Genomic DNA, 16,548 nt, shown 5'->3' on the forward strand with positions numbered 1-16,548 from the left:
TATCTTTCAACTTTTCCACTCATAGAACCAATTAATGAAGGCACAGTGTAAGGGTAGTATACTTATTCAACAAAATCCGATTTTGATTAGTGTTTTGAAAAAACTTAAGGAACTGGATTAACAATGTAGTGTCAAAAAATGTAATAAGTGTAATCTAATGTATTATGAGAATTATAATTACCTTTTATTTCACTAGAGGGCGTCCTAAAGATACACACAAAATGACGGAGAAGCCTATGGCTCTTTACGTAACAAGCTTTTCGCTATATTCGTTGAGAATATGAGGTTTTCTAATGAGTAGGAAGGGTAAGTTGTAAATGATATGATGTAGGCTACTTTAAAGTGGAAAAATCTTGTTTAGTTTGAATTATTTTAGTTTCACCGTATCTCAGAAATGTAATTTTTAATATCATAATTTATAATTACAGTTTACACCATGGACTATTACTATTAATACTATTACTAGTATAGTATTAGTAATGCTTAGCGGTAATACTATGAATGATAACATTGACTCGGAACAGCCACAGTCTATAACTTGTTCATAAGGGTTTACATGTAAAGTTATATTTAGTCTATACAAGTTGTAACTCCTATTCCACAAGCTTAATTATGCTATGAAATTATTGATTGCTAATGCTATGTCTTGTTCGTTGTAATTTAAGAGGTTTTAATTAATTGATTTTTGTTGTACGTGTCCAAGATATTTTTTGAAAATTCAAATGTTTTATTTTTTGTTTAGCCTAAAATGACAGAAATATTATCAGAAAATGTTGAGGATTGTTATACTTTATATCAGTTTTCACAACTTGTAGTTATTTTATTTGTGTACAGGGTAGAAAATTCATAATATTGATAACCTGATTCCCTTTCTAGTTATTGTTTTGTATAAGAACATGAATTAGTGTAAGAGTACTGATAGAGCAAAGTACTTAATGTTAAGTCTCCTTTGGAAAACACCTGGATGTATGCCAACTTTCATAGGTTGCATGTGCTTCACTGTAATCAACATTAAATATAATTCTAAATGTCTTAAGATTTTAAGAGAGACTTACATTAAATGTATCAGTAAATATTAGTATTATAAGTATTAGTATTATTACTTAAAATAATCCCTACATTATCAATTAATTTAAAGAAAAAATAAGCTAGTGAGTGGGATTGCTGAAATCAAGTCCACTTAATTTTTTTTTAAGTATTAGGATATTTGTATTGTCTAGTGCCATCTATTGAGAATTTTCTTAACATATTTTGTTAAATTAAGACATGTTATATCCAAAGGATTATAAGACATTGTCTGGTATAGCTTATTGATCATTCATGTATAATTTGTATAAATATTGTTTATCTTTATAATTAAGTTTTTGAAATGATGCATGTACTGTAATATAATGCAGCAAATTTTTCAATAAATTACATCATCATCATTAATAAGAATTTTTTAGAGCCATATTGGTGAGAAGCACAAATCTTAGGTCATCATAAAATATTGTATGTACAGATTTTTGTTTACTGAAACTGGAGTGAAACGATTTTAAGGCTATAGGTTTTCAGTTTGAGTTATACATTAAATATTCCAGATATTTTAGTGGATTTTTTTTTTAAACTTAGCATATGAATACTTTTTCTTGTCACTGCTTCTAACTGAAAATCATGTAAAATATATCTTATTAACAAAAAGCAGTAAAAGCAATGCTTCTTCCTATAATATGATATTTCACTGTTAACCAAAGCATTTTTGATCCTTTAATGGCATTTAACATACAACATTTAAGACAACAAGGTGTCTGTTGGTCCATTGTGGCTGTTTGGTCCACTAAACTGTACTAACTTAAAAAGAAAAAAGGACACTCTCAAAATCAGCACTTATAAGTTAAGTATTTATCAAGCCTTTCCTTAAACCACCATAAATTTATTGCATCTATAACGTTCCCAAGGCCGACCACCTTGTTAGAAAAGTAATACAGTTGAAGCTAAAGATGATGACTCCTACCATGCCAAAATTTATATTGCACCCCCTGATTACCATTCTCACTATTGAATATGAAAAATATGATGCATCAATACTATTGATTCCATTAATAGTCATCAGGTGGTAATACAGAAAATTAATTTGAGGTGGGGTTGTAGGGTGAAAAAACTGATACTTTTGATAAAAAACAACAACCCTAATAGATACTTTTAAATATTGTTATATTTAAGTGCACCTAGTCAGATTAGTTTTGAGGTAAGTTAAAATAGCAAAAGTTTATAGAGAAAGTCTAAGCAAAATTTTTGTTTGTTTTTGTTATTATCATTATTTTTTGCTATTTTGATTTTTGGCCTAACTTTTTCATGATTTTTTTAAAATTGGGGGCCAAAAACATAGTGCTCAAAAGCAGTAACTGCTCTCAGATGTAGCTTGTATTACCCCCTGGTTTTGAACACCTCAGTCAGATTTCCTACAACATTTTTCTCAACATAAAACAATTTGAGAGATCTTGACCTCCCCTCTTATAGCAACCTGTTCAACCCAGGTATAATCCTAATAGCTCTCTTTGATTTTTTGAACCCTTTTAAACAATTCAATGTCCACATGTGTGTCACTTTCAGATCTAAAACATGGTACATCACTTCTGTGGTTACCCACACTATTCCTCTGTTTCTTTTTTCAGTTTTGTTCATAGTATGTCATTTGAAATCTTGTTCAGTATCAATTCTGGATAATGTTAGTAATTGAACCCTTTATACCTTTAACAAAACTGACATCATGGATGCTTTTCATCTAAAGTGCAGTATACTTTCTGTACTTTATTTCTGTTTTACGTTATTTATGTATATAATTAATTATCTTTACTGAAAACAAAAGTTACTTGATTTACAATTTGTATTATAATGTGAGACTATAATGTTTCATGTGTAATTTGGGCTTAGTAAGTAGGTGTTGATTTGGGTTGAGAGTAGTAAATAGTGAACTTAATTCATGTTAGGGATATGCTTAACTCCATTCAGTCTGTCTCCATGGGATTAGGCTTTATACACAGTTTTCACTAGTTAGATCAAGTTCATATGTGTAAAAAATATCACATTATTGACATGGGTGGGAGTTTTATGTCTGTAAGTGGTTTTTTGTCTTGGCAATTTTGGGGGAACCATGAACAATTAAGAGGGATGTATTTTACCATATATGTATAAATTGTATAAAACAATTGTTTTGTTGTTTTATATACACCACTAGGTGACAAACCTAATTTTTTGTTGATTCTCCTTTATTTTACCTCTTTTATACCCAAATTATCATTGGCTTTGTGTCTGTTTTTCTTGTGCTGGATTTGAAATGCAAATATGATACAGTCCTCATTGATAAATCTCTGAAAAATAAATGTAATTGGGAGTGGTGTGAAGAAAGATATTCTTTGAATAGGTTGTATGTAGCTTGGGTATTGAAAACTAATGTTTCTGTATTGTTCTGATTGTTTTTGTATGGTTTGTAACCACTGTCTGAAAAGGTCTTCAGTGATCACTGTACAAAAGACAAATGACATGTCAAATTACTCTCAGCACAGCTAGGTAACCAAATCCTTCCAAGTTCCAAAACACCATGCTTATAAGTCCATTCAAGAGATCTTGGCTAGAAAAAGGAAAGCAAGAAAAAAACAAAATTTAGACAGACATTTCAAAAGCAAGATTGCCAGCAACCAGAAAATTAATGAAGATCAGCAAGAAACCCTTCAGTAAAGTCCAGAAAAATAATGACAGAAACATACAAGAGAAAATTATCTCTGTAGTGTAGTCCACTGTCAGCTTGTCAGATACAGCTGCAAGGAGTGAAAGTGAGAATTTTGGGAAAAGGAGTACTGAACAAGCAGGGTTACCTTCATCAAGTGCTGAGGAGTTGTCAGACAGTTCAGCAAAATCCAAAAAGCCAAGGATAACCTCAGTTATAGACTATTTTAAGACTGCCAAATAAAAACATAAAGGTTAAAAATGAGAAGTCATTTAGCTTATCTTGCTCATGTGATTGTTGATACAAGAATCTCACTAAACTGTTTCTTGAATGATTGTAGAGACTTAGCTCCAACAACATGGCAATTGATTCCAGTTACTCATCACTCTGTATAAAGAAATACCTTCTGTTATTAGTATAAAATCTATTTGCACTTTATAATTTATAAATTGCCTCAATAGGGACTTTTTAATTTTGGTTTTAAAGCAATAGGAGCAGAAGGCTTTTGTGTATAACCTGTTCCTTTGTTTGGTGATTTGTTTTAAACTTGTATGTGCATATTGTGTATGATTAAAAGCTTTTTTTGAAATTAATGTGCATAGTTTGTGTTTCTGTAAGTTGTAATAATTTGTTTTATGTTTCACAACAAAAAGGATAACAATACTTACAATAAACAACATTGTTTATTTATAACAGGAGACATGGATAAATGTTCCAGAATTATACAAATTCCTTCTTCAGTATCTAATGCAAAATAAAAGATTTACACCATTCATAAGTAAATAACTGAAATACATAGCTGCAACAACAATAATTTAATCAAAACTAAAACACGTGGAAAGTGAAAGAGTAAAAAACAAAATACAGTACATATTAAAAAAATTTATAATTTATATGACTGCATGTTATTCAGTGTTGGTGAAAGTTGTTTGATGTGGATAATCAGTAATTCCAAATCAGTGTTGGCCTTGCAAAGGATATTGTTGATCTTAAGTATTGTTATCCTTCTTATTGTGAAAATTCATTTTCCTCCAAACACATCAACTGTTTTATGTTTGTAGTGTGACTGTTAAAATGTAAACTGCAAAAAATTTTTTCCTCTCTTCACTCAGCAGCTTACACTGCCATACTCCCACCTCTGTCACTGAATTGAGTTATTCATCCAAAGTTTTCTTCACCTTGAAATTGGCAAAATACTTTCTTCTGATGTTCTTCAGGAATAAAGAAAAAACTTGAAAATATTTAACTTAAAACCACTTTTTTGCATAGATTGTAGGTAAACAAGTTCTGAATCAAAATACCTTGTCATATATACAACAAATTAATCATTTTAGTGATGGTTAGGCAGGAAACAAAAGGTTTTTATCTTGTTTCACACAGGAAGATTTATGGGAATTTGTGGTTCATAATGTTTGCTTTCTCTTAAAGTGGAAAAAACAATTTAAGTGCCAAGGGACTGTAGACAGTTTGAAATATTTGCATATATGATATAGGAAAGACATTGAATTGTTGGAAAAGGTTGAGAGAAGGGTTACTAGAATGGTGCCTGGGATGAAGGGATTGTCATACGAGGAGAGGTTGAAATGTCTCAAATTGTTTTCTCTTGAAGAAAAGAAGAGTTAGGGGGATCTGGTTTAGGTGTTTAAGATTGTAAAGGGAATTAATAGTGTTGATGCATCATCTTTTTTTTTCATATTTAACAGTGAGAAAAGTAGGACTAGGAGACACAAATATAAATTTTGGTAAGGTAGGAGTCATCTTCAGCTAAGACAGTTTCATTTTTCTAACAGGGTGGTTGTTATTTGGAATGGGTTGGCTTCAGATATTGTAGAGGCAGTAAATTTAAGTGAGTTTAAGAAAAAGCTTGATAAGTATATGAATGATAAGGGTTGGTTTTAAGATTTTTTAAAAATTATTTTAATTTAGTTTAGGGGATGGAACAGATGAGATGAACTAATAGGTCCCATGTTGTCCCAAAACATTGTTATTTGTTAATGTACCATGCATTTCTATCTTCTTGTGTTATTATAGTATTTTTTCTAAGTTTATGATTTTATTATGTATATATACAGAATTTTACATACCACATGGCTGAAAAATCTGTTACGCTCATCTCATTCTAGCTGCCTTTGTTCCTTTGTTATTCTCAAGGAGACAGTACCTATTTTAACCATAAGATATTTTTCTGAAATACTGCATGTTGTGTAAGAACGTCAAAAGCAGTGTCCATCAGTGGTAGAACAGGTGGTGTTTTAAGGTTATGGTCTCACCTGTGTTTGAATGAAAATGACCAGTCAAGTGGATAGTGCTAGTTGCTCTGGGTAAATATGATGCTCCTTTGTAAAGTAAGAAACATTGAATTTGATTGGTCTGGTAACACAATCTTGAAGGGCAAGTAGTTTAAAGAAGAAAATTTGGCAAAAGTAATAGTTTGTCATTTCATAAAAGCAAGTACACAAAGTGTGTTTGTCTTAAGTGTGAAATTAATAAAGATTGTTCGTTTCATTCATTCACACAAATAATTTATTGGAAGATTATGGTTTATTTTGTAATAAGCATCCTGATTGAATCTCCTATTCTAAAGTGGACCTATCTTATTGCTCTAAAGTTAATTCAGTTTTATCTGTATATACCATAGAACGGATAAGAAGGAGAAAATTTTGGTGCTGCGCTGCAAGATATCGTATTGTGAAGTTTGTTGTTTCTGCTGATGTGTGTACTGCTGTTTACTTAAACCAATGAGCATTAGGCTTAAAAAGGGTTCTTTGTGATTTAAATGTCATTTTCCACAATTAGATGGATGTTGTCATTGTTAAAGGGTTTGAAACTATATAATTGTGATTCTTCATTAACATGTTCACTGCCATGTGCCACATCAGTTGGTCACAACCGACTTTTAGTTATGAACCTCTTGAATGTTTAATTTTTATTATACTTAATTTATTATGCAGCAACAAATGTGTTAAAGGATTTAATCTTATGTTTGTATTATTTTATGTGTTAAAAAGTTAGCTTTGTAAGTGAAGATTTTGTAGTTAATGTTAAAAGGGTTATTTCATTACTTTTAGTTTGTATCTTGTAATTACTTGAGATATTTTGTTTTATATAAATATATATAAGCTGGGATCCTATGTACAAATGTGTATAGTTTATAAGGGTTTGTGTGGTATTGTTAATTTTAGTAAGTTTTATTTTCTTCAATGTGGAAGGGTGTTCTTGTGGTTTATAATTAATGATTATTATGTATGACATTGTGTAAAGATTATATACATAATCACTTTTGTATTCTTATAATTTAATTTATATTTTAATAAGTGTTTTGATTATGCAGTATCATGTCAAAGTATTATCATTTTCATTAGTGTATCTAAGTTGGAGGGTTTATTTGTTATTTTCTTCATTGTTAAAGGGTATTGTTTGATGTATGATTCATGGTTCCTATGGCAATTAAATTGATTTTCATTGTTAAAGGTTTTCTGTTAACATGTGCTTGCATTTGTGTTAAAGGGCTCATTTTCCTATTAATGTAATTAAAGAATATTTTTGTGAGATATAACTTTTGTTTTGCATTTTCTTTGTGTAAGGGTTGTGATGTGTGCGAGTGTGTGTGTAGCATTTTTTAAGGGGTGAGAAAAAGTTAAAGCATTCCTCAATGGGATCTCAAGTTTAGATTTTATTGGGTTTAGGTTATAGAACAGAGAAAGTAATGTGATTTCTTAATATACATTGCATTTCTGTCTTTATTATTATAGCATTTGTTCCGTATACATGCAAGTTTCACATAACACGTATTTGAGAAATCTGTTAAGTTCATCTCATTTTAGCTGCCTCTGTTCATTTGTTATTCAAAAATTACAGTTTAGAGGTAATGTTAAATTTTTTTATATTGTGTGTTTGGCTTTTTAGTTCTTGGTACACTGCTAGCTGTGGGGGGTATTGTTGCAATACTGTGCATTGTACAAGAATGTCAACAACATTGTCCTTCATGGTAGAACAAGTAATGTTCCAGTTTATAGCCTCACCAATGTTTGAATGAGAATAACCAGTCACATGAGCAGTGTTAGTCATTATGAGGAAATGCATCATTTCTTGCAAAGTAGTGAATGTTGGATTTAGTCATTCTAGTGAACAGTCTATAAGGGCAAGTGGTTTAGAGAGAGAATCTAATGAAAGTGACGTGTCACTCCAAGAAAGCAAATGCATACACTGTTTACTTAAGTGTGATATTAATATACATTATTCATTTTATATTTTACTTTATGTCCAGTCTCAGTATTTCATTCATTCTCAGTTATTCTCATTGCTCTAAAGTTAATTCAGTTTTACCTGGACAAACCAAACATGTATCTGTAACTCACTCATTTATTTTTCTAAATCTAGAAAGCTATTTTTATGGTGCACTGACAATATTGACCTATCTTAGTCAACAAATATCACACATTACTTTTCATATCCTGAGTTTTATTTGGGCACATTATATTTTCACTTCCTAGTGAACTTGCCACTTGTCAGTCATCAGTCTTGTTGATTTATCATTTCAACAGAGAACTTTGTGGAAGAGTGTGAATTCACTGACTTTCAAAATCTCTGTCAGACTTTGTAAAGACTAGCACTTTCAATATTTTAATCTAATTTAGAAGCTAAACTTATTTATGTAGCTATCTTATTTTACAATTGGAAAGTTTTTTTTTTTTCTATTTATCCTTTTCTGTTAGTTTGTGCAATTTTCCAAAAAAAAACTTCAAGAAGTGTGACACTATAGTAATAGTATTTTACTGAGCATGTTGATCACTGTTTCTTTTTTTAGGTTATCTACTAGAGAAATATCCATTTTTGTTTTTTTTTAAATGATATAATTTTTTAGAGACAACCTAGGAAGATTAAGTCTTCATTATTGGACTTCAGTAGGTCCACAACAGTTTTTGAGTGATATTATATGTACATTTCTGAAGATGTATAAGTTTGTGTGTGTGTGACAAGGTAATAAAGTGGTTCTTAACCATGTAAAAGCCACCTTTTCTCCTTCAAAGGACTTCATTCAGACCAATTTTATATCTAAGAAAACTAGCCTCCTTCAGTGTTTTCCTTATCACCCAAAGCATTTTTGAAGCTTTGATGGCTTTTAATATAACATATAACAACACTTAAAAGATATCAATGGGCTTGTGTTATATTGAGGCTGTCCCATCCACTAAACTAAAGATAAAAAAACAAACAAAAATAACATACCCTCAAAGCCAGCTCTTATTATTTAAATATTAATTAACCCTTCACAGGATATGTCACTAATAACATAACATTTAAGGACAACAAGAGACCTGCTGGTCCATCTAAGCTATCTCATCCATTAAACTATATGAACTTAAAGCTAGCATTTATCATTAAAGTATTTAACAAGCTTTCCCTTAAATTTACTGCTTTTACCACACCTAAAGGCAATCCTTTCCATAAGCCAACTACCCTGTTGTAAAAATAAAACTTTCTTACCTGAAAACGACTCTTACACTACCAAAAGTTCTATTTGTGTCCCATTATCCCACCATTAAGTATGAAAAAAGATAATTTATCAATACTATCAATTCCCTTAACAATCTTACACCCCTCTTTTGCTTCTTTTTTTTAAGAGAATGTAATTTTTTAGTCTTATTTTGAAGGGCTTTTTACTCATGTCTGTAGAAAATGTACTGAGGTCAGTCAAACTTTGTGTTTGATATGTCTTTGAGAGAATAGAGTAGGTGATGATTAACCCCAGTTTTTTTAACAGGATTTTCAGTGCTACATTACTTGTAAAAAAACTCTTACATCACTATCACCACAGGTTATTCATTTCACATCATGGCTGAAACAACTATCTTTCTTTGCATGTAGAAATAATCCCAAATTTTATCCCATCAGACTTCATTTGAATCATTTCTTGCTGCTTTGCTTTGACTAGAACACATTTCCTCTTCAGGTTATTATGTTAATTCATCTGTCATTGATAATGTGGTACTGTTTAGCATTTCACATATTTATTTATTTGCTATATTTAAAAGAAACCTGCTTGTGTTGACAGTAGCCTTTTGGGAAGTGTTTAGTTTCTTGTATCTTTTTCTACAGGTTTAGTGTAAATCTTGAATATGCATGTAGTTTTAAAATTATGGTTTGGAGGTACTGTTCAACATTATATTGTGTGTGTTTGGTTCTTTGAAGTACAGATACACTGCTACCTGAGGCAATCTGATGAGGCAGGCATAACTCGTACTACCATGGAAATATATGTGATGCACACTATATGCCCTTTATTTTAGCTTTTAAAAGTGTGATATATGTCAGCTGGAATTTTGTACCATGATTAAGAAATTATATTACTTTTCAAACTTCCCAAAGTTTACCATTTTAAATGTTCAAATAAGTTACAAAATATTAAAACATCTGTCTGTTTTTTTACGTTTTTAATGTATATCTGAAAATAAACCTGAACTGGGGAGCTGTGTATAAACATGGTAGCAAAAGCTAACTGTCATCTCAGTAGAGCATTACCTATTAACACTTTATCCAGAATGAGATGTTGGCAAAGCCTTTTTCATTTAAATTGTATTCTTAAGTTCTTTTTTTATGGAAGATAAAATAAAATAACTATTGTTTTTTGTCAAGTCCATGTGCTACATGGTATGTTGTATGGGAACCAACAGTAAGTAGTGTTAAACTGCCCTTGATATATCCACTTATCCTAGGTTAGTGATTTGATAGAGATGGTTGGTAATGTTGCCAGTGAACATTTGAATTCTCTACTTGTTAGGCTATGTGACTTATGATTATCTTTCTCATGGTGGGCAAACGTTGTTTATTTTGTCCTGCCTCCATAGTATTGGAGGGACTTTAGCTTATGTTATAGTAGGTAATATGTATGTCAGTTTTTTTCATTTCTTAAGTATTAACTTTAAAGAGATACTTACTTCTGTCTACTCTTACTTACTTTCTCTGAGAGACTTTATTAAAATATTAATAATACAATATGGCCTTGGAACTGGAATAAACACACCTTAGGTGGAGAAGTAAAAATATGTGATGAACAATCTCGTAAAAAAGTGTGGTTCATACAAGAGTTCAAGATTTTAAGAGGCATATTGTAAATAATGGTGAAAGTATTGAAGGGAGAAGAACAGAAAACAGAAGATTCAAAACCTTGGTGTAACCAAAAAAATAATCATGCGTGTGTGTTTGTGTGTGTGTGTGTGTATATATATATTATAGTAAAGGTAAGACATTTTGTGAGTTTGTATTACATAAATATATTTCTTATAAACACATCGATTGAAAATAAGTTACAATTTGATCATTTTTATTACTGAAAAACATAAAAACAGTTAATGTTTTAAGTAATTTCTTTTATCTATTCAGTAATAAGTTTCTATCCATTTAATTTATCTATGTTAGATCGTTTTTGTTGAATACTTCTTAGATGTGCTTCATAATTATTAGTTGTGTTTCTGACTTTGAAAAAATTAAAACTTACTAATATAGACAGTCAGCTGTTTTGCTTAAGATACTTGAGCTTATATATTTAGGATGGATCACTGTGCAGTGAATCAATTAAGGTGGTTAATGGTTGGACTGTGGTTTGACTTCTCTAACTCAATTTGTAGTGCGGTGCCCCTGTTAGGTACGTGTAGAATATTCTCTTGTTTTTCATGGTTAGAGGAGATGAATTTGAATCCTTCATTTAGGTTAACATAAACATCAATCTACACTAATGAGGAGTTGCTATTTCTAGTATGACACAATTTGGTTACAAAGTGTACAAATGGGATTGATGCATTTGGCTTAACAGTTACATCATGATGGAAGGAAGAACTGTAGGATTTTGGATACCTGGACTTTGGCTTGGCTTAAATACTGGTAACTCAGTTCTTAGAGCAGTCATACAGAACGTGTATAGGTTTTGCTTCCAAATCTTTGTGTAAGAATGAATTTTCATTCCAATGAAATCCTGAACTTTTGATGATGTTAATGTGTTTTTATATATTTATTTTACAGGAAAGAAAACCATGATACAATGATGTGTAATTAAAAGAAGAAAGTGAATCATCTTTTTTTTTCCCCTCCTCTCATGGCACTGAGTTCTTTCTTGGTGAGTTAATATATTGTGTGACTTGAACTTATTACTATTTATATTTTTAATAATCATAAATATTTTACTGTTAGGAAGAAAGTTTCACCATTTTGTGTTCACAGCTTTTTAAGGCCTTGTTTATAGTTTTGTTGGATATAAATGCTATATGTCAGATGCAGTCAAATATAAATATTGTGCAGTAGTTTTTTCTGTACAAAGGATGCATCAAGTCGTAGCAAAATGTTGAATTTTTCAAAATCATCTGACCCTGTTCTGTTTACGGAAAGGCCTTACAACTCTTCCCCTCCTCCTCCCCCCCCCAAAAAAAAGAGGATGCACATCTTGAGTGCAAATGATGTCCATCAACTGAGGTCAAAACTTATGTTAGAGTTTGAAGTATGAATAAAGGCTGTAGGATAAAAGTACTAAGGTTTTTACCTATATTAATATTTGTAGAAAATATAGAATCAAAACTACTTCTCTTCAGATAACTCCAATTTATTCAAAAACTTTTGATGGTATTTGAACATTTGAACTGTGATTAATTTTATTTTATTTCATCCGCCTGATAAAGAATTCTTTGTCAAAAATAACAAATAATTTATGTACCAGGAGAAGTGTATAAAGTAATAGTGTTATTTTGAATTTTCAACTTATTAAGATTATATAAACAAAATAAGACATTGTTCACACCAGTCTAACATCTATATTGACATCAGAATTGTCTTTGTCTGTTGGTCGAGATAATGGCTTTTGAGTAGCAGGTGGTAGTCTTTCATGTGGCCTGGGCCATCTTTTGTAGCTGACATATCTTTGCATATTTTTCTAATTTATGATTAAAGGGATTTTGCCATTTTTTTTCCCAACTTCTACCTTTGCCTAATCTTATACCCTTGCTATCTTGCATTTATTTAAGCCTTTTTTGTAATTTTCGGATTGAGTTTCTCAGTTATGTTTCTTTCCTTATCTTTGTAATTTGTTCCCTGCTTCTTTCTTTTATGTTTTTTACTTCCTATCCATATATGCACATCCATATTCAATTACTTTTACCCCTGCTTCTTTCTTTTATGTTTTTTACTTCCTATCCATATATGCACATCCATATTCAATTACTTTTACTACTACTTTGGTGCAAGCATGCCTCATCCTCCTTCCTTTGTTACTTCATATGACTAGGCATGACTTTGTGCTGTATTGCCTTTCTTGGGTCTTTTCATTAGACTTGTGGGTTAGATCCTCTGTCTTTTGTTCATTTTTTTAAGCTTAAGTTTTCCCATTTTTGTAATACACTCTCTATCATTTTCCATAATTTTTCCTCCATTAACCTTTTCATGGTAATCCATCATCCCTCTGAGGGGTTTTTGGTGGTTGCATATTTGCTCCTCTTCTGTACAGTGGCATGTTTATCTTCCTCAGCCTTATCATATCATATTTGGTTGACCTGTTGCTAGAGTTCTTTGTGGCATGGTGCCCTTGTTACTCAAGTGCTACATTTTGTATGCCTTTATCTGGCTCCTTTCATACGCATGTGTGATTTTACTTGAGTGTTTGTTTCTCTGGAGTTATATGTTAGGAGCCTCATGCCAATGTTATTCTTTATCCTCACTGGCTTACCATCTCTCCTGAGCTCCTTCTCTATCTCCTGTCTTCTTGCTTCCTCTTCTCTCCCTGTCACCACTTCCCGTTCCCATCTGTCCCGTCACTGCTTTTAGACTTCAGTGAGGTCAATTTTGGCAGTGACTAACCTGTAGGCTCAGGAGAAGTAGGGCCTGTTTAGTTCAGTTTATGGACCTTTGCCCTTTGTTTGTGGCTAATTTTTGGGTACTGAGAGTGATGTTAGAGAGACTTACCCTTTCTTTTCCTCTTTTTCTCCATTATCTTCTATTCTTGTTACTTTCCCTCCTCCAAGGGATCTTGTTTCTTACCAATGTTGATCCATGACAGTGTTGGACCTAATGACTAAAGATGCAATTGGACAGTTTCTCATTTTTTTCTAGGATTTTATTCCATTCTTTTCATGGTTCTCAAGGAATACGTCAATGGGCATCCGGTCTTAGATATTTAATGTTTCGGTTTCTCGACCTCCCTGGATTAATCATGGGGACTTTTCTCACCTTACATATGTTCTCGTCTGAATATACAGCTTACAACAGCAACTCTTTTTTTTCTTCTTAACACACACAAACACACATATATAGATAGATAGATACGTAGATATAGAACTAGAGTTGCAATTGTGTAAGATATCAGGAGATATCTTCCACATATGTGGAAAATAAACATCATAGTCATAAAAGATCACATACATGAAATTTCTCAAATTATGTTCATATGGCCATCTTTAATTATGTATATGTTCTAGAATAGTGTCTTATTAAATGGTTTCATACCAATACATCTTTTATTCATTATACCTTAACTTATCACTAAATAAGTTCTTTTTAATGATAGTGTATGTTTCTATGAAATTTCTTGTATAATAAAACATTATTCTTGAATGAATTATTAATGTAGTTAGTCTAGAATTTCATAACTTGCTGATATACTTAATTCACTCTGGTAAGACATTACTAACTAATTTATTGATCAATGTATATTTGTTATGTCTTATTCATGATGGTTACAAGCATAAAATGAATAGTTTCTTGAATACTGATAGTGCTTTTGGTGGTTGGACATGACACACACACACACACATTGGCAGTTTTCCACATCCTCTCCCTCATCTGAATTTGCATATCTTCATGGATGCTTCCCTCCATGGCTGGGGGGGGGGGGCATGGGTCAATCAGTAGGAAGCTTCAGGTCTGTGGTCTCTTCAGCTGAGTGGTCTTACCACATCAACATCCTGGAGCTTCTAGCTGTACATCATTCAGCTTGCCAGGAATCATCTGGTCATGATCCATTCTGACAATTCTATGGTGGTAGCTTATATCAATCACCAAGGCAGCACCCATCCTCATTCCTTCAATTGTTTGTCTCATTCAGAGCCTATACAATCCCTTGTTACTATTTCCTGTTCCACTTCTTCGCAGTTTCTACCTCTGAAGATTTCTCCTCTTCTTTTATTATTTGATGCAGATGGACACATCGTCAACAGCTGCCTTGTTCATGGCCTTTCTCCTTCCATTCTTACCAATTGGCTTCAGCTTTTAATTCAATTGGATTATACTTCCTTGTCACCTTCTTCCATACTTTGTTCCAAGTGTCTTCTCACCAGATTAGGCACATTAACTTTTCCCCTGCATCTGGATCTCCTTTTTTGGGCCAAGTGGTCAGTATTTGTCTCCTTGTGTGTCATGTTCCAGGTGCAGTAAACCTTTTCACTAATTGTCTTTCCTGTCCAGACAAAGTTTATTTGATGGAGTAATCTTTTGTTCCTTTCATTTTCCAGTGGCTATGCCTTTGTTGGAGTACTCCTCACCTGGATGTGTTTGCCACATTCCTAAATACCAAGTTACCTCTGTTTTAGTCTCTGGTTCCTCATTCACATGCACTGGCTGCTGATGTGTTCAGCCAGGATTGGACCAACAAATACCTTTATATCTATCCTCCCATCCATCTTCTTCCCAGGGTGATTTTGATCATCCATGCCACTCTGTGTCAAGTTCTTCTGATTGCTCCTTACTGGCTGGCACAACTGTGATTTCCATGGTTGCTCCAGCTCCAATCTTCCCTTCTATGTCAACCTTGGCCACTGGAATTTCATCCAGCCCTTCATACCCTCCATCTTCACTCCTGGTTTTTATCAAGTCCTTGGGAGGAAATCTGGATTGTTCTGGCAAGTTGCTTCATTTTTGCCTCATTCCACTTATCCTTCCTCTATAGATGTTTATCAACATAAGTGGAGCATTTTCTGTTGTTCGTCTTTGGGTCAGGGGTTTTCACCTGCTTGCTCCACTATTCCTCTTCTTATAGATTTCTTCACTTGGCTGTTTGATCATGGGTCATCTGTCTTCTTGATCATGGGTTATTGGGCTGCCTTATCCCACACATTTGTTTTTACCTCTTCTACCCTCTCAATTTTGTTGCATTCTTTCCAGAATCATCCTCCCCCTCAGTGTGTAGTTTTTCTGAATTGGGATGTTAATGTGATTCTTCACAAACTCACTTTACCTCAATTTGAACATCTGTCGTCATGTTCAGTTTGTTACTTATTGGTCAGATTTATTTGCCATTGATGTTTCACATATCCTACATCATTCTACATATGTTCTCCTTTATCTGGATTGGTCTTTCCTTCCCAAAACTTTGGTGACTCATGAGGGTTATTGCTTCTCCTTGCTGATTTCCCCTCATTCCATTTTCCACCTATATTCCCGTACATGCTCTTTGTTGTTATATTGCCTGTATGGCTTCCTTCCATGGTGCCTGTTCCTGCCTCTTGATTCTTTGGCAGCTATCCTCTGTTTGTGTCCTTTCTCCTTCCACCCTTCAGCTTTTAGTTGGATTGGATTATACTTCTTTGTCTTCTTCTTCCCATAATTTGTTTCAGGTGTCTTTTCACCAGATTAGGCACATTACCTTTTCCTTGGTATCTGATCTCCATCGTCCATTGGAGGAAGTTCTTCAATCAGGCATGTGGACCATGCCACATACATTTATTTCTCACTATCTGCATCAGATTGCTGTTTCTTCCTTGTCGGGTTATTGTCTTCCACCTGTTGCCATTCTTCAGACTTTGGTGAGACTGTGAGTGGGGTAAGTTATCTTTATATATATATATATATATATATATATATATATA

The 16,548-nt window shown here is 32.6% G+C and overlaps 1 protein-coding gene across 3 annotated transcripts in view; it reads left to right on the forward strand.

The window, feature by feature from the left end:
* Positions 1 to 209: 209 nt before the first annotated feature.
* Positions 210 to 16,548, forward strand: part of LOC106467555 (monocarboxylate transporter 9-like) — a 100,405-nt gene continuing 84,066 nt past the window's right edge. Inside the window, exons 1-2 of one of the 3 annotated variants that reach the window (XM_022395756.1) lie at positions 210 to 306; positions 11,726 to 11,819. The gene's annotated coding sequence lies outside the window, so the exon portion shown is untranslated. Of the gene's footprint in view, positions 307 to 5,953; positions 6,028 to 11,725; positions 11,820 to 16,548 lie in introns of those variants that run through there. The other 2 variants (XM_013927915.2, XM_022395757.1) reach the window with 2 other exon arrangements.

This window comes from Limulus polyphemus, unplaced genomic scaffold (genome assembly GCF_000517525.1).
Source record: "Limulus polyphemus unplaced genomic scaffold, Limulus_polyphemus-2.1.2 Scaffold2659, whole genome shotgun sequence".
Classification (NCBI taxonomy): Eukaryota; Metazoa; Arthropoda; class Merostomata; order Xiphosura; family Limulidae; genus Limulus; species Limulus polyphemus.